Genomic DNA, 18944 nt, shown 5'->3' on the forward strand with positions numbered 1-18944 from the left:
TCTGCTCGCTTACCATTTTCAATAAAATTTTTCCTTGTTGCAATCACATTTCTTCTATTTGACTTAGAAATTGCTCTTCTTCTCCCCCTCCCCTGAGCTTCCCAAACAAATAATCTTAGCCTTATATTAACTATAGCCTTACTCTTAATCTTAATTCTTACCCTTTTGTTCCCTAAATATTAGGTCACTAAGATTATCCATTCATGTTGTTGTTGGGTTTTTTCTTAATTTTATTTATTTTTTAGTTTAGACCTTTATTTTTATTTTTATGTATATGTGGTGCTGAAAATCAAACCCAGTGCCTCATATATGCCAGGCAAGTGCACTACCACTGAGCCACAGATCCAACCATCATGTTGTTGCTTTGAGTTGCAGTTCATTCACATTTCACCGCTGTATAATATTCCACTATGTGAATATACATTGCCTATTTAATTTTCTACTAATGGACATTTAAGTTGTTTTCAGGTTTGTGTTGTGAAAAATGATAGTAGTAATCTTTTCCTACTCAAGTCTCCTGTTTTAGATGCATGAACGTTTCTTTTGAATATATATCTAAAATGAAATTGCTGAGTCATAGGGTATGTGGATGTTCAGTTTTAAGGGATAAGGCCAAGATCTTCTCCCAAGTGGTTCATAAATATATACACCTACCAGTATAAGAGGCTCTGTGGCTCCACAATCTTTCCAAAACTTCCTATGACCAGATCTTTAATTGCCAATTGAGCAGGGGTAAAACATATTATCATTGTGCTTAAAATGTGTTTCTTCAGCCAGGGATATAGCTCAGTTGGTAGAGTGCTTGCCTCTTATGTTCAAGGCCCTGGGTTCGATCTCCAACACCCACAAAAAAAAAAAAAAAGTAAAATACGTTTCTCTGATCACTAGCAATATTAAACCTCTCTTATTGGATTTATTAGTCAGACATGTTTCTTCTTCTGTGAAATGTTCATTCATGCCTATTGCTCATTTTTCCATATGATTGTTTTATCTTATTAGTCTGTGAAAGTTCCTTATATAGTCTTAATACTTACTAATCCATTTTCGTTAGGAGTCCTGTGGCTATCTTAGTTTGTAACTAGTAACCTTCACTTTTGCTTACTGTAAGGTATCCTTTTGTTATGGTTTGCACATGAGGTGTCCCCCCAAAGTTCCTGTGTTAATGCAGGAGGTGAAATGATTAATTTATGAGCGCTATAGCCTAATCAGTCCAACCGAATTCAAATAGACTAAGTAGGGTATCTATAGGCAGGTAGGGCATGGCCAGAGGAAGTTGGTCACTAAGGTTGTGACTTTGGGGTTTATATTTTATTCTTGCACCTTGAATATCTCTCTCTCTCTCTCTCTCTCTCTCTCTCTCTCTCTTTCTCTCTCTCTCTCCTTCCTGAATGCCATGAGCTAACAGCTTTCTTCCACCACACCCTTCCACCATGAATGATGTTCTGCCTCATCTCACACCCAGAGCAATGAAGTCAGTCGACCCTGGACTGAGATCTCTGAAACTGTGAACTCAAAATAAACCCTTTCCTCCTCTCAGGTGTTCAGAACAGGTATTTTGGTTACAGTGATGAAAATCTAACTAACACACTTTTTAAGAATAAATATTCTTAAGAGTATTGATCTTTTATATTAGTGTCAATATATTTTATGTCTTGGTAAGCCTCCTTTCACTACTCAAAGACTTACACATATTTTCTACTGAGAGTTTTAAAGAATTATGACATTTAAGTTTTTAATTCTTCTGAAATTGGGAACAGTATCAAGTATAGACCTGATTTCATCTTTTCCCATATGGATAACCTTTTTCTACAGTTCTGTTTATTGAACAATCCCTCTTTCCATCTAGATTATGAATTCTGTCATATACCAACTTTCCTTATGTGCATAGCTCTTTTGGGAGGGCTCTATGTTCCATTCCATTGGTCACGGTGTTGTCCCTACACCAATATCACATTTTCATAATTACTATAAAAGTTCATATCAAGTCTTGATGCTTGATGAGGCATACCCCAGCTTCTTGCTTTTCCTCTTAAGTACCCTACTATTCTTGGCCTTTTGCCCTTGCATATAAAATTTTTAATGATTTCATGGAATTCTATGAAAAACATGGTTAGTTTTTGATAGAGATTGCACTAAATTTATAGATCGCTTTGGGGAGAATCGACATCTTCCTATCCAAGAGTCTGGTCACTTATTTAAGTCTTTAATATCCCTAACAAAAATCTTATAATTTCCCTCGTAGAGGTCTGGCATGTGTTTTAGCAGATACTTGATAATCTCTGCCAGTTTTATAAGACACTTCATACTCTATAATGCTGTCATCAGTAATAATTACACTTCCGGTTGTTTGCTCCTGATATACAGAAATACTGATAACTTTTATATATTAATGTTGTAAACTAGGGCACACATTCATGTCAATTCTTTTGGGTTTCCTATACAGCAGTTCTATCACCAGTGGATAGTGGAAATTACCAAAATTCCAATCTTCATAACTCTAATCTCTTTTTTTTCTTTTATTGAACTGTCCAGGGCCTCTAAAACAATAGAATTTATGATAGTCTTACTCTTGATTTTAAAATAAATGCTCTCGTATTTCCCCATTAGGATTTTATTTGGTTTTTTAAATAGATATTTATTATCAAACAAATGATCTTTATTCCTCATTTAAAAACAGTTATGTTAGGGAAAATAATGTTCAAATTTATCAAAGGAACATCTGTTACATTTTTGGTATGTTAATATGGTATTGGGCATTCCAAACATCCATGATAAACCCGATTTAAATACAGTATATTGGTTTTAATGCCATTTTGGTATTTTACTTTTTTTTAAATCTCATTTTGGTATTTTATTTAGTGTTTTTGCATCTATATTCATAAGTGAAATGGACCCATAATTTTCTTTTCCCATAAATTCTGGTGTTGATATTGACTTATTGACTAGGAAAGGAAGATACTGTAATCCAACATTGATAAGTTGTCTTTGCACACAAGCTGAGGTTTTGCTTTGTTTTTTTTCTTTTGTTGTTGTTGTTGTTTGGGGGGGGGTTGGTTTTTCGGTGGTGGTTTTGGTTTGTTTGTATTTTGGAGAGGTAGGTTTTTTCCAGTACTATGAATTGAACCCAAAGCCCTGTGCCTGCTAAGCAAGTGCTCTACCTCTGAACTACAAACCAAGCCCTTTTGACTTTTCATTTTGAGACAGGGACTCATTAAGTTGCCCAGGCTGGCCTTGAACTTGCAATCCTCCTGCCTTGGCCTCCCCAGTTGCCAGGATTTCAGGTATCACCACCTGAAGCTCATTCCCAGCAAGAGCTCATTTTTAATAAACAATTAATGGTGACTAGTGAGGACTGTTTTGTTTTGTTTTTCACTAAGCATTTAAAAATCAACTAACAATTTATATAGCCTTTTCTTGTGGGTTGACATAATATTCTCAGGAAATAGACATTAAAATCTGCTTTTTTCTCTTTAAAAAGGTCTGGATGTGTTAGCTCCAGTTCTCCAGCACCTTTTCTACACACTGTTATTCCTCAGAATCAACCAACATGGTACTTCTAGTCCACCTGCACATCTCACCACCTGGGAAGTGGTTCTTAAGAAATCCAAGTGATGCCAATTAAAACTAAGTAAATAAACCGAAGGAAGACCAGTAGAGTAGAAAAAGGGAAATACGGGAAGGGAGGAGAGAAGGGGAAGAGGAGACACTGGGGACTGAAATGGAGCAAATTAAATTCTATGCATGTATGATTATGTCAAAAGGAACCCTATTACTATATATAACCAGAATGCACTAATAAAAGCATTTAAAAAAAAAAGGCCTTGCTTGGAAAACATGAGACACTATAATAACAATGTTGTTGACAAGAGAGATGTTTATGAAACTTTTTGTTAGGACTACACTCCTTCCTTGTGTCAACAAATACTTCATGCTCAATACCCAAATCAGGATAATGTAAAAGAAGGAAATCAGTTGTTCTTACAATGTAAAAAAAAGAAAGAAAGAAAGAAAGAAATCCAAGTGCTGGCTGGTTTGTGTGCAGCATTTCTGGTTTTGAGTTTCTTAGAAGAAAAGACTTTTACATCCAAGCTAGCATTAGTTGTGAGCTCCTAGGTAAAGGAGTGAGTGCTGTCATTCAAGCAGAACTTTCTAGATGTGCTTCTGAGCAGGTAACTCAGTATCAGAACTTGTGGTGGCTGGGCAGGCATCACTGTCATTATCAGCAGGAGTGTCTTGTGGCTGGCTTTCCCACTCCAGTGGGGTCTTGCCTCCATTAGCATGTTCTGCTTATCTTCCCAACCCAACTCTCCCCTGAGCCATGAGCTCCAGGAACCCCTCAGAGCACAGAGGACCCACTGTGGGGTTCAAAAGCAGGAAAACACCTGTGCCCAGCACCTCCCAGCATAAATCCACTGGCCTCCTTCCTTTCATCTTCTGGCTGCCTAATCACCAGATGGGGCCCTCCTCTCGACCTCATGGGAAGCCAGTAAGGCGTCTTCTTCAGGCAGGGCCAAGCCAGCTGTGCTGTGGATAAAACAGTGAGGGGCTTCTGAGAACTGGATCTGAGGATCTTAAGATAGATGACTGGTTGCCTAAAGAGAAAGGGTCTGTGTTTTTTTTTCATGCTGCCCCTTCTTCTCCCCCTCCCCTCATTTGTATGTGTCAACCTGACTGGGCCATGGGATGCCCAGATATTTGGCTAAACATTCTGGGTGTGTCTTTGAAGGTGCTCTGGCTAAGATTAACACTTGAATTAATAGCAGAGTTATAGCAGATTGCCATCCACCATGTGGGTCGGCCTCATCCAATCAAATTAAGGCCTGAATAGAACAAAAAAATTACTTAAGGGAGAATCCACTCTCTGGCGCACTATCTTCAAACTGTGATATTGACCTTCTCCTGTCTTTGGATTTGGAATTGCACTCAGACTGGAACTTTGCCATCAATTCTCCTGGGTCACCAGCTTGCCAACTGCACATCTTGGAACTTCTCAGCCTCCAGAATCATGGGAACCAATTTCTTAAATATCTATCATAGATTCAATATCTAATCAGTGTGAAGACACGGGGTGCGGCTCTAAGAGTGAAAGGGCAAACTGACCATGTGGGTTGAAGCCACTAACATTTGGGAGCTAATGGGAACACTCCATCCCCTGGGGGTTGCCCCAAACCACTGAAAGCAAATCATATACCCTTCCTGGGGATGGCCGTATGCACGGTCCCCATGCTGCTTCATCTCAGTGAGCTGCACAGGTTCCTTTCTATGGAAGTTTCTGTCATGGACCCGACTAGAGCCTGGCTGATAGTCTTCCCCATCCCCCCTCATGTTTATTACGCCCCTACGGGCTTCTGTTTCCCTTCCAGGTGCTATTTGTTGTTGTCTTTAACCAGACTTCACCAGGACAAAACTGAAGTGCAGGAAAGAGGATGTCCCAGTCTATCCCCAAACAGTCCTGTGTCACTTATCATTTTCATTATCAAAGAAATAAATACTCAGAAAAGTAGGGACAAGTACAGAAAAGTTTAAGAAGAGAGAAATCACCCATAGTTCCACTACTCAGAGACAACTGATATTAACATTTTGTCAAACATCTATGCCCCCGTTAACACCCTTCACATTTTTTTTCCAACTTAATAAGATAGAAATAAAAAGAAACAAATTATCACATTGCAGGGCTGGGGTTGTGGCTCAGTGGTAGCACACTTGCCTAGCATGTGTGAGGCACTGGGTTCAATTCTCAGCACCGTGTATAAATAAATAAATAAATGTCTATCAACAACTAAAAAAAGAAAGAAAGTATTGCAATGTAGAAGGATTCTTAGTAAAAGAGCAGACCTCTTTATTGCCCAACAGTCTTCCCTAAAAAATATTCTCTTGAACTTACAAAATGGTGGTGGAGGCTCCTGCCCTCTTCTTGTGCCTCTAAATCAGTTTTAAATTTATTATTTGAATACTTTTCCATCATATTCTTATGACTTTGGTGGCTATTTTTTGAGAGATTAAAAATTTATGCTCTAATATCTCCAATAGCCTCACAAAAAGATCTGATCCACGCATAATCTAAACCCAATCGTGGCAGGACTGAAGATGGTCACAAACTGCTGGACAATTTCTTGTGTCTCTCAAAATTCACAGGTTGAAGCCCTAACTCCCAGCACCTCCAAATGTGACTGTGTTTGGAAACCAGGCTTTAAAAGGTGATTAAAATTAGGCTGTTAGGGAGGGCTCTAATCCAGTCTTACTGGTATCCTTTGTTTTGTTTTGTTTGTTTGTTTGTTTTGTTCTTGTTCTTTTTTTTTTTTTTACTAGTGTCCTTTAACAAGAGGATATTTGAACACACAGATGCTTGGAATGCCTGTGAGCTGAGGATGACCATACAAGCAGGTGATCACCAGCAAGCCAAGGAGGAAGACCTCAGAAGAAATTAACTCTGCTGAAACCTTGATCTTGGACTCTTTTTGTTGTTGTTGTTGTTGTTCTAATTATCCATACATGACAGTAGAATGCATTTTGGCACATCGTACAAAAATGGAGTATAACTTCTCATTCTTCTGGTTGTACATAGTATAGAGTTACATAGGGTAATAATGTTTGATCATTCTACTATCCTTCCTACCCACATCCCCCGTCCCTTCACTCCCCTCTGTCTAATCCAAAGTACCTCTATTCTTCCCTAGAACTCCCACCCCGTTATTGTGATTTAGGATCTGCATATCAGAGAAAACATTCAGCCTTTGGTTTTTGGGGATTGGCTTATTTCACTTAGCATGATATTCTCCAGCTCCATCCATTTACCTCAAATGCCATGATTTCATTCTTCTCTAAGACTGAGTAATATTCCATTGTGCATATATATCACATTTTTCTTTATTCATCTGCTGAAAGGCTCTTAGGTTGGTTCCATAGTTCAGCTATTGTGGACTGAGCTACTGTAAACATTGATGTGGCTGGATCACTGCAGTATGCTGATTTTAAGTCCTTCGGGTATAAACCGAGGAGTGGGTCAAATGGTGGTTCCATTCCAGATCTTGGACTTTTATCTTCTAGAAAATGATAAAATAGATTTCTGTTGTTTAATTCACCCAATATATAGTATTTTGTTAGGGTAGACCTAGCAAATGGGTACACTGGCTACGCAGCCTTGGAAAAACTACTCAAGCTCTCTGATCCTTAGATCACCCTTTACAACCACAACTTTGGTCATCACAAAGATTAGATTCCACATATGGTGAAACACAGTGATCTCCAGGATTCATTAAGTGGCTAAAGCAAGGTGCAGAGTGGTGAAAATAGAATGCTTCCCTCTGTGTAAGAAAGATGGTTTATCAACAAACATTAATCATCTCTCATGATTCTGCATGTTGATCGGCAGCTCTGTTGGCTTCCCCCAAGGTCCCTCATGCTGCTGTGAGCAGATGATGGCTAGGCAGAACCAGGCAACTCACTCACACGTCTGCTGCCTTGGCAGACATTGCTGAGGGAAGAGGACTTCTCAGTCTCAGCATGGCTAGCTTGGGCTTTTTTATTTAGCCACTGAATCCTGAAACCCAAGGGGGAGTGTATGAAGGAGGAAACCAGGGCGTCCAGCCCTCTGAGGCCTGGAAATGACCGAGTGTCACTTCAGCTACTGCACTCTCTTGATTCCAACAACCACAAGACCAGTCCAGGTTCAATGAGAAGAGAAAGAATCTTCATCTCTCACTGGGGTGAGTGATGACAAATTTGTTACCATCATTGACTACAAACTGGGAGAGGAGAATGTGAATATGCATGCATTTGCTTATAGTTTTGAAAATTAATGAATGAATAAACCAAACACTAATAAAAACTATGACCTATGCAGGAAGAGGGAACCAGATGAAGAAGGTAGGGATAGGAGCTAGACTTCTCCAAAAATATTTTGTTATATAATTTTAACTCTGAATCCAAGTTTTTTTTTTAATCAAAAAAGACAAAAACATGAATCTTTAAAATTGAAATCCAAAGGAGAGAAATGTGCCTAACTGCACATTGGGTTAGTGGCATAAAAACATGGAGAAAATAATTGCTCTAAATTACTTTCAAATATAGAATTTCAATTATGCAGTCCTAGTGGGATATCTTCTAAGGACAAAATGAACCACAAAGAAATCTTATACTGCATTCAGTAATCTTCCTATTAAGCTGCAATATTCATATAGCTATTCTGAAACCATTTGGGTTATATTGTGGAATAAGGCAATTGAGTGAGTATGTCATAGTCATTAAAAACCAAGATTTTCAGCAAGGAGAAAAGAAATGAAAATGTAAATTCAACCAAGTTAAGTAAAAACTGTGTAATCTTAAATTTGAGTTAAAAGGATCAAATAAACTTGTGATTATTTTCCTTCTAAAAAAGTATGAGAGTAGCTGGGTACCGTGCCATACACCTTTAATCCCAGCGGCTTGGGAAGCTGAGACAGGAAGTAATGGTTAGGTGTTAAGCAATTCAGTGAGACCCTGTCTCTAAATAAAATATAAAATAGGGCTGGGGATGTGGCTCAGTGGCTGATTGCCCCTGAGTTCAATCCTAGTACAAAAAAAAAAAAAAACAGTATGAGAGTATATCTAACATAACCAAACTTAAAATTCTGTGTGGCCAAGTGATATTAAAAGCAACAAAACTCATGAGTCAATGCTCAAGGCTGCTCAGGCATCCATTCCTCTGGTGGCTCGTGACTAAAAGGAGAGAAAAAATGCTTCTTTATAGAAGATGATCAGATGATAAATCAGAAGAAAAATAGACTTGAAAAGCCATGCACCCCAAATGAAATAACAAACCTGACTTGCTAGAAGTACTAGGCTGGTGGGACCTGATCCCACTTGTTCACAAAAAGAGAGACAAGCCAGACATCCTGTGTCTTGTACTGTGATGGTAAGAAGTATGCAGCACAACTAGGAAGTTCTCCTACCTAAAAAAAAAAAAAAAAAAAAAAGGAACCTGAATCCAGCACCCTATGAAGGAGGGACTTAGGGAGAGACCCATCCACTCATGTGCAGGCAACTGCAGGGCACTTTGCAGAGCAATCTAAGCAATAATAAAACCAGCTCCACTCAGTCGGCTTCTTATTGTCATCACAAACCAGCAATTCCAAACAACAGCAATGATAACATACCCCTCCCCTCCAGAGTGTCATTCCTAAGGGTTCTGCCTCCTTGGTATTACCACTGCTTGGATTTGATCAAGTCTCTAGGTCTAAATAACAGCATATAGAAAATACAGAAAAGCAAGTTAAATGACATCCTAAGGAAGCATTATCCTATCCAACAGATCACCCAGGTTCCCTCCCAAATCAAAGACATGACAAACACAGAAGGGGTTGCTGCTTTGTCATGTCTTTGATTTGGGAGGGAACCCAAATCAAAGGAATAAAGGACTGAAGGGCTCCTAAGAGAATTAACTAAATGAATGTATAACTTTGTCTGATTCCTGATTTGAACAAACCAACTGTTAAGAGATAATTATGTGAAGATGATTATGTAGAGATAATTGAATAAATTTATGCTAGGTGGGATAATGGCTTGGAGATATATATATCTTCATTATCAATTCAAAATGACTGAAGGTATTATGTGTTTATGATTGCAATGATATGACATCTGGGATTTACTTTGAAATACTCCAGTAAACAAATGAATGAGCAACCAGAGAAGACAGAGTAAACAACATCAACTCCAAGCCGACAATTTCTGAAGTTGGGTGATAGATACATAGGGGCTCCTTGTGTTTGTCTGTCTCTCTCTCTCCCCGCCCCCACTCATTTGAATTTTTTTTCATAAGAACAAGGGGAAAAAGAGGTAATGTATATAGCTACCATCATCAGCACCATCAGCACCATCGGCACCATCATCAGGTTCTGGTTGGAGGCTCAGGAGTGAGGCAGGTGACATTCAATTCTCCAATGAGAGATTAGCAAAAGCCAGATCAGGAGCCAGCCAAGAAGAGTGCTGAGTTCCAGGCCCAGGGGCTGGACACAGGCAGGAAAATGTGGACCAACCTACCTAGAGAACACAGGTAAAAGCCCAGCCAAGCAGGTATATGCCAGGGAGTCAAGGTCATATGCCAAGGTCATATCACTGCAAACACATAGTAGGTAATCCAGAAATGGGGTTTGCTGGCAGGAGGCAGAGCCTAATACCAGTATTCAGACATCCTTAGAGAGGGGAACCTGTCTACCACTGGCCAGAGATTGTGATCTCAAAGTAGGAGAGACTGAGAGGGGCCAAAAAAGGAACTTCAGTAAGGAGGAAAGTCCTCCTCCCCAGAAAGACCAATATTCAACTAAGATTTCAACACTAAATCAGATTGCAAGGAGAGCCCTAAGCCCAGGACAACAGGAGTAGGTTCTGGACTCTACATTCAGTGTGGAGAGGGTCCTGCTGCCCTGGTGCCCCAAGGGCTGGGCTAAGCTCTAGGCAACCCCCAACCAACCAAGTTCAAAGGGCAGGGCAGAAGCCTATGAGAAGGACTGAGCAATACCCAGAGTGAGAATTAAAATACTGAAAACCAGTCACTTATGGGAACTTTTCTATTACCCAATTTTTAAGAAGATTGCTTATATCATTGAATATGCATTAGAGTAATTTTTTGTATATGCTTTTTTTTATTATATTTGTAGTCTGTGTTCCCTTACAATCTGTTTGAACATGCAGTATCATTATAAGTTCCCAGTGTTTAAAAAGCAGAAATGTCCTCCATCCTGCCAAGAACAGTCTTAGCAAGGCTGACCATCCAAGTACTGGGAGACCTGGATCTGTAGGATAAGAAGCTGGTTTGGACTTGGACTTGTGTGCTCACAATATTCTAAGAGATGAAGAAACTAGGGGACTCAGATTGCCCAACTGTGAGATGGAAAATAGCCTAGATAAATCTAAATAAAATGGTTTCCCTTCCCTGTTCAAACACGGGGGCCACTAATTACTCGTAAAGGTGCTAACAAGGAATTCTGAGCCCAGGCCCCTCAGGTCCTTAACATGGGAAATTATCCAGAACCTTCCAACCCAAGGAAAACTATCCTTCTTCAGACTTCTGCTGGAAAATAGACTACTATTTAAAAAATTAATGCCAAAATTATTAAAACGCAAATTCACAAGCTATTTTTCAATGTGAACATCATGTTCCCAGTTGGATAACTCATCCCTGTGCAACTTTCACCGCTAACTCGAACACAGTTCTCTCCCAAGAGACTGTAGAGGCTTGGTTTCCAGCTATAGGTGCTATTGGGAGATGGTAGAACCTGTAAGAGGTAGGGCCCAGTGGAAGGTCTTACATCATTGTGGGGGTTGATCCCAAAGTGAACTGTGGGAACTCATTCTCCTCCATTCTCTCTCTCTCTCTCTCTCTCTCTCTCTCTCTCTCTCACTGTGCACCAACTGTTTTCCACCATAGCTGCCTTAACACTGGCCCAAAGCAATATGGCCAAGCATCCATGTGAGCCAAAATAAACCTCTCCTCTTTTTAAGTTGATATCTCAGGTATTTGTATACAGTAACAGAAAGCTTACTAATGCAAGATCTCTTCATGTCTGCAACCTCTAATCATATTTCAAAAGCATCAACAAGGGGCCACAATTTGCTTAATTGTTTGAGATTGAGCTATTATGAAGGAATGAGTGTTTATCCCACCACTTAGGCTTTCATCCTCCTCCTGTCTCCCTCTCTCATTTCTCACTCCTGTCTTCCCCCATCCATAACTGAGTTTATGTGTATGTGCACATGCATACCTGTGGGAGGTGTGTGTGTGTGTGTGTGTGTGTGTGTGTGTGTGTGTCTCGGATGCTGATGGGAGTCAGGAAAGGAAGGCTGTTTGTCTCACACACACCCTGGTTTGCATTGTCCTGACCTTCTCTTCTTTTCCATCATTTCTATTTCTTGAACTATATTAAAAAGATACCTTTGGGCTGGGGATGTGGCTCAAGCGGTAGCGCGCTCGCCTGGCATGCGTGCGGCCTGGGTTCGATCCTCAGCACCACATACAAACAAAGATGTTGTGTCCGCCGAAAACTAAAAAATAAATATTAAAATTCTTTATCTCTCTCTCTCTCTCTGTCTCTCTTTAAAAAAAAAAAAAAGATACCCTTCCCCACCCAAAGAATCTTCCTCACCTGGGATTTGCTGGAGCAGTTGTTCCCAGGCAAGAACATCAACCCACATCTACCTGTGATCGAGAAGGCCTCTTCCAGCCCCTGCTCCCATGTCCCACATATGCCGTGGGACACTGGTCTTCTTTAGAACATAAAGAAAAAGATGTGAGCTGGCCTGCTTCATGCTTTTCTCCCTGAGCAGATCTGGTGAAGTCTTTGTTGTCCTGTCCTGCCTTCTGTGTGATGGGCTGGCCACTCTGGTCAGCTAGTCTTGAGGGCTGGTTAATTCAGTGTTTAATCCCGGAGGAGCTAAAGCAGCAAGGGTGTCAGAGAGCTGCCCTTGATGTGAAGGAAAACCCGCCTGTGAGCCACATTTCCTCTCCTGTCTCTGCTCACTCACTTTCCACACCCCAATAGGTACCTCTCCTGGGGACAGAGAGGTCACTAGCACAGCACTGCATGCCTCAGAAACCTCTGAACAACCCACTCTAGAATGATTCTTAAGAGAAACCTTGTCATCTCCCTTCCCTAGAGGCGCCTTCATTAGCATCCCAAAGCTGCTAATTAAAGAGCCAAATTGCTGCTGGAGAGGATTCTCTGGGTGCTGGGGATTAGGCTTGGTAAGGAGTGGGAGAGAAAATCAGAAGACAGGAATTGGGGACAGTCTTCCATGACACCAAGGAAATCAGTGAACCTCCAAAGCTCTTTAATTTCCACATTTAGCTGCTTTGGTTTTTTTGATAAGGATTGAAGCCTCATTGTGATTTGCAGACAGACTCCAGAGCTGGAGCTCATCCTGCCCTGTATCCAGGGTGAGCTTCTGTCTGGCATTAATTGGGGGCTAATTAATGTCTCATAGGAGAGGCTTTCAGGTTTTCACATAGCTGGAGGTTCCCTCCAGCTGGCAGCTCTAATGCCAGTGTTACCTGCCTTTGCTCTGTGACCACATTCAAGACATGAACAGTTCCCACCAGAGCCAGCCTTTGCCCAACATCCCCTGCAAGAATGTAGGAACAGAAAAGTCATATCATGCACCTGCCTGAGATACAGGCACCCCCTAGCTTCTGAGGAGCACCCCTCACTTCACTGCACTGAAGCTTGTGGGGTCTGCAGACCTGCCCACCTACAAGGTCAGACTCCTCTTTGCATCTGGCTGAGGCTGACATGTCCTGGCAGACCTGTTCTCAGGAAATCACAGAATCTTAGAATTCTCACACACAAGTAGCTAAGGGAACCCAGTCCTGTGTGTCTGCCCCTGCCCCATACCATGGGCCCTGGGTAGGAAATACAGAAAAGGTCTTTAGAGAAAAGGGGCATGAATAGAGGAAGGAAAATGGAAGATGAGGAAGGTATCTCTGTGTCTGCTCCGATAGGAGCGCTGACCTTGGGCAGTGCCATATTGTGCCTCCACAAGAGGCTCCAGGGTCTGCCTAATGCCTTCCCTTTCCATCTTCTTCAGAAAAGCCATCAGGCCTGTGCTGCCTTCCCCTCCCAGTCCCCAATCAGAGGCAGCTCTATCAGGAGACCCAGCTTCCTGCCTCCTCTCCAGGTGAGTGACTTCAGGTGAGTCACATCCTTTCTCTGGTCTCGATTGCTCCTCCATTAAGTGGTGGCATCATTGGTTGCTGTCACATACTGATACCTGTGCTGGCCTAAAGACATTAGTTAGAATATGGTAACTGATTCCCTCACAGAGCAGATGACAGCCCAAACATCTAGCAGCCCCCTCCCTGCCCCTTTGGGTGCCATCAATGGATATTGTCCATCTGGTCCCATCAAAACTCCTTTCGTGTTGGTCCTCAGCACCACACCCCTGCCCCATCCTCCAAACACCTCACTGGTCTTTCTGTTCTGCTCTACCCAGACCGCCCCATCCAAACAAGCCCCTGATCCCTCCCTCTCTCCTTTATTTGCTTCATTTCCCTTCAAAACACATTTCACTAATAGATATCATCAAATCCACATGTTTGCTTGTCTGTCTCCGCCCCCCAAGGCAGGCACAGAGTCCACCTTGATCACTGCCGCACACAATAAGTGCTCAATAAATACTTGTCAGACAGGAATGTCTGAGTGCACTGCCTCCCTGCCTTGGCTCCTACAGCTTCTTCAGCCTGCTTACCCTCTTCTTCCCACCCTTCCATGATCATCACCCATCAGGGCTCATTTTGCCTGCCTCTGGAAGCTTCCCTGAGCAGCATCCCCTTGCTCAGAGTTCCTTTCACTCTCATGCCTGAAGTTACCAGGGCTTCTGTACAGGGCCAAGAAAGCGTGCTCAGAATCAGCCACGGAACCAAAGGTTCAGCCGCACAAAGAAAACTAAACACCATGCATATAATTGGCACAGAGGAAGAAAAATCTGCTCCTTCTCCAAGCCTCCTGCCCACAGAACTCCACTTGTCCCTTCCGGGTACCACAGATGCTTAGTGACAGCTGAGGTCTGTCTTGCAGAAGCAGGAACCAGGGAGTATTTCTGGCTCAATTAAGCTTTAGTGTTTGACAAGCAGGAATTGTAGCCTCACCTCTTTACGTTCCTTATGTGAGAAACATATGGGCCCTGCGCACGGCTGTGCCATCTTCACGTCTTCCTGCAGGTGCATCACACCCAGGGCACCATGCATGCTCAGGTAACAGGTGATAGTAGGGGGCATAAGGAAGGGGCATCTCTAAAATGATCAGTCCACTCTCACGTTATCTTGTGGCATCAATCCTGGACAATATATACAACAATTGTTCTGCAAATTTGCCGTGCTAGAAAAGCAAGCATTTGTCGCCATTGCAAAGCTGTGAGGACTCCACTGTCCTTATAAATAGCATTGGGTTTACAAGTGCAAACAGTGCTGCTGGTAATGAGGTTTCCATCCTTTATTCTTCCAGGCTTGGCAGATTGTGTGCCGTCAGTTTAAACAGGGAGAACAGATTTGAGACATGATTGCAGATTCCTCTCTAGCTAGGTATACAGAGGGGAAGACAGATTGGCTAGGTGGTCTACATAAATGCATGCATTTGAAGAACTCTGAAATAAAGCATATCTACTCTAATGTAAATGGCCCATTTGAAACAAGTCTTGCTCCGTGCAGTGGATGTCTGATTGTCCTGGAGAAAGTAGCCACAAACTGGCTGCCCATGTGTCACCTGTTAAGCACCCCCTTCCCCAAAGAAGATCACAGACCCCTCTCTGTGCCAGCTACCCCTTGCCTTCTGTGAACATGGGCTATGGTGTGATAAAGGCCCACCTCCCTCTTGACTTCCCGGTGGAAATATGGGGAAATGGACCATTATGGTTAGGGGTGACTCCATTCAAGGTAGGCAAGGAGGGGGAAGATGAGGGATAGTGGGGGTATTCATCTGCAAGTACTTTGTTCATTTATTTATACTCCATGTAACACTTAATACTCAGCTGTGGGATACCTTCCTGAAATTCCTGTCTAGCACAGTGTGTGGCACATGATAAGCTCCCAGGAGGAGCTGAGGCTGGGTATGGGCACGGTCGAGTTATCAAGGGAAAATCCTTGAGATTTCAGATTCAAATGAACTATTACAATATGAGTTAGCATTAGTTAAGTGCTTCCTCTGTTAAGCCAGGTGCTTAACATGCTGAACCCTTAGGGGCCCCCAGTGAAAGAAGCATGATGAATGCCATATTTCAGGTGAGGAAAACAAGCTTCAGAAGAGTTAAACAACACTCCCAAGATCCCACAGCTTGTGTGATGCATAGCCAGTTACCAAATTCAGCACAGTCTGACCCCGTTGTCTGAGTTCTTGGCCACTCTGTGGTAGAATTCTCCCCTTCCTTCCCCTCCGCTCCTTTAGAGATATGACTAGGAGGCTGAGATCAGCACCCTGACCAGTCCTTGGGGAAGGCTCTACGGGATATGGTTCCAATAGGGCCCTCAAGCCAAGTAGCTCTAGAATTCAGACCCTGTTTTCCATCCAATTGTTCAGCAGAACAAAGCAGAACTGCTGAGAGGCTGGTAAGCCCAATACAGCTGTGCCTATGGACAAAACCTAAAACATGTCACATGAGTTTGCAAACGATTGATGTTATGATGCCTCCCTCTTGGCCCCCAACACTCTGACCACTCAGAACCCTCCTCTAGAACCCAGGAGCTTCCTTGGGCTCACATTCAATGGTTAAACCTGGTCCTGCAAGGTGGCTACATCCATGTTTGGCCAGGGCTTGGTCCATTCCTGTGCAGACCACTTATTATTTTGAAATTCTCCTTTTGGTTCAACCCTCTCATAGAAACTTCTGGTCTGAAAGCAGCTCTTGGAACCTGGATGAGGCAGTCCTCCTAAATCAGACCCCAGCAGGGAGCTACCCTACAACACAACTGTGGGGTTAGTCTCTGCAGGCACGGAGGGGGTGGTCCCCAAAGCAGAGGGCGTACTAAAGCATCTCTCTCTCTCTCTCTCTCTCTCTCTCTCTCATCCCGTAACCAGGCCAAGCAGTGCATGACTGAACATGAACTGAGGACCCCTTGGGGAGCCAGGCTAGTGAGAAGATGGGTCCAGGGGAGATAGGCTCTACAGTAGCTGGAATGGAACAAAAGTTGTCTGTGGGGTGAGGCAAGGCCAGAGAGTATGGAATGAGCCTCTAAGACAGAAGCTGGAAGAGAAAGAATAGTTTGGTTGGAGGCCTGGGAGGTAGATCAGAATATGGGGTTCCCCTCCAGATGTGAATGCTCTGAGTGTGCTGAGGCCTGTCCCATACCGTGCTGGAACATGACCAGCAGCCTCTGAGACACAGGTGGATGGAGGCCAGGACCTGGGACACCCCAAAAACCTACAGGGAAAGAAGCTGTGACTGAGGAAAAGAACAAAACATTGCTATCAATAAGGGCAGCACAGATCTCACCTCCTACCCCCAGAGCCCCTGGCTTATACCAAGGGTACCTCCCATCCCCACCTCCTGAGTCAAAATCCGATCCGATTTTATGTACCAGAGCACATAAAAATGACAAAGCCCTGTGGATTCCGCTCTGCTCAATTCCACCCTCCCAGACCTGCTATTTGCCTCAGAGCCTCATATTGTGTTCGTGTGCAGTTCAACGGATTTTTTATTACAGTTAGAATTAAATAACTGGAAGATGGATCCAGTGGGCTGAGGGAAAACAGAAGTTTAATCAAAGGAAATAACAGAGTGGATCTGGTTCTAGAACTGCGGGGTGTTCTGAGGCGCCCAGCAGGGCCTGGTGACGACATCCCTCTCTTGTTTTCTCTTTGAACCTTCCTCCCCCAGCCTTGTGCCCACGAGGATGTTTCAGAGGTGGCTCCCTCCCCTCCCTCGAAAGTGGGGACAGCCCACAGGGAGGCCATGGATGGGCTGATCGGGGCTGGGCTCTTGAGTTCACTGCGAGCTCAAGAAAAATCAAATCAAGGATTTCATCCCATCTCACAAAGCAGGGCTCAAGGGGTCTGCCCAATGTTTTTTTGTTTGTTTTTTCTTTTGCCCTGAGATTCTAAGAGCAACTAGCCCTATTGAAAGGGTGTCTAACTTATAACCTGGGGTCCTATAATCTTGGTGTGGCCTGGACTCATTTGGCAACTGGACAGTGTTTGTGAGGAGAGGGGGAGGTAACGTGTGTGAGATCTTGGGACCTGGCTAGGCACAGTCCCTACAACTGTGGAGCAGCTGGAGGGTGGCAGGACCCGCCTGGAAGAACAGATCTCACCTCCTACCCCCAAAACCCTTGGCAAAATCCAGGACCACAGTTCTGGGAGGCCTAGCTGAGCATGCTAAGAGGGCAGCAGACCACAGTTGGTTTGGAAGGGCCCCACCTGAATTTCTGACCTCCCCATGCAACCTCCTCCCTCTTGTTCCAACCCACAGGTTTTCTGCCATGACCCTTCCTGCCTCGGCGCCTTCCACATGCTCCTTTGTCTGCGGAGAGCCCCTCCCCTTTTACCTGCTACTTTCTACTCCTCCTTCAGTCCTTAACTTCAACCCTATTTCCTCAGCAAAGTTTTCCCTGACCCCCTCAGACCTGCTCAGGTTCTCCTATAAAACACTCTGGAGGCATGAAGTGGGTCCACTGCGCCCTGGGTACCACATGGTTCCACCGAATCTTGGGCTGTAATGTCAACCCTTCACCTGTGTCCGGTGAGATAGACCACTCATACCACAAATCTTATGAAGCAACTTTATTACTTACAAATAAGTAGCAAGGGACAGCAGAAGCTAGGGTTGGTGGTTCCTCATGGAATCCATCCTCTTGGTATTCAGTCCCCTGAGGCTCAGGAGAGCCTCCTGGGTAGATGGCATCTTCTGTGCATGAACCCCACTTGCACCACAGCTGAAGGACCCTGGGAAGTAGCCAACCCTGGGCGGTAACTATTTTCAAAGTGTGCTTTTGCCTATAGATATCTTTGGTGCTATCTATGTATCTATGTCTGTGTTTACATCCATATCTGTCTCTATGTCTATACCTACATCTTCATCCATATTTCTACATGTGTAACTATTTCTATTTCTACATCTATATCGTGACCTCTCTATCTCTATAGCTTTTCCCTCTGTCTGAATCTCCCTTGGAGCCCGGGTAGAGGTAGCTCCAGGCAATAACTGGAAATGGATTTGGGTTTGAAACTTTGGAAATATATTAACAGGACATGTGAGACCAGCCCTCCCTGGATAATGTAGACACTTTACAATTCTCAGATGCCCCAGACCCAATTAACTTGTCAGACGTAGGGGAGCTTGCAAATCAAATTTTGTTATAGGCTCCAAAGGACTGAGGGTGCTTCCCCCAAACCCAAGACACACACTTGTGCCTAGCTGCCTCTGGCATACAAAGGGCTCAGGAAGTGCTGTGTCCTTAGAGAAGTAGCCCCATCAGTTGATCC

The 18944-nt window shown here is 43.2% G+C and overlaps 1 long non-coding RNA gene across 1 annotated transcript; it reads right to left on the reverse strand.

The window, feature by feature from the left end:
• Nucleotides 1–40: 40 nt before the first annotated feature.
• Nucleotides 41–17693, reverse strand: LOC125618469. Its single transcript, XR_007349761.1, has 4 exons — nt 17653–17693; nt 15760–15762; nt 15071–15077; nt 41–97 (listed from the first exon to the last, which is right to left on the reverse strand). It is a non-coding gene; the product is annotated as an uncharacterized LOC125618469 (long non-coding RNA).
• Nucleotides 17694–18944: the final 1251 nt, after the last annotated feature.

This window comes from Marmota marmota, unplaced genomic scaffold (assembly GCF_001458135.2).
Source record: "Marmota marmota marmota unplaced genomic scaffold, marMar, whole genome shotgun sequence".
Lineage (NCBI taxonomy): Eukaryota > Metazoa > Chordata > Mammalia > Rodentia > Sciuridae > Marmota > Marmota marmota.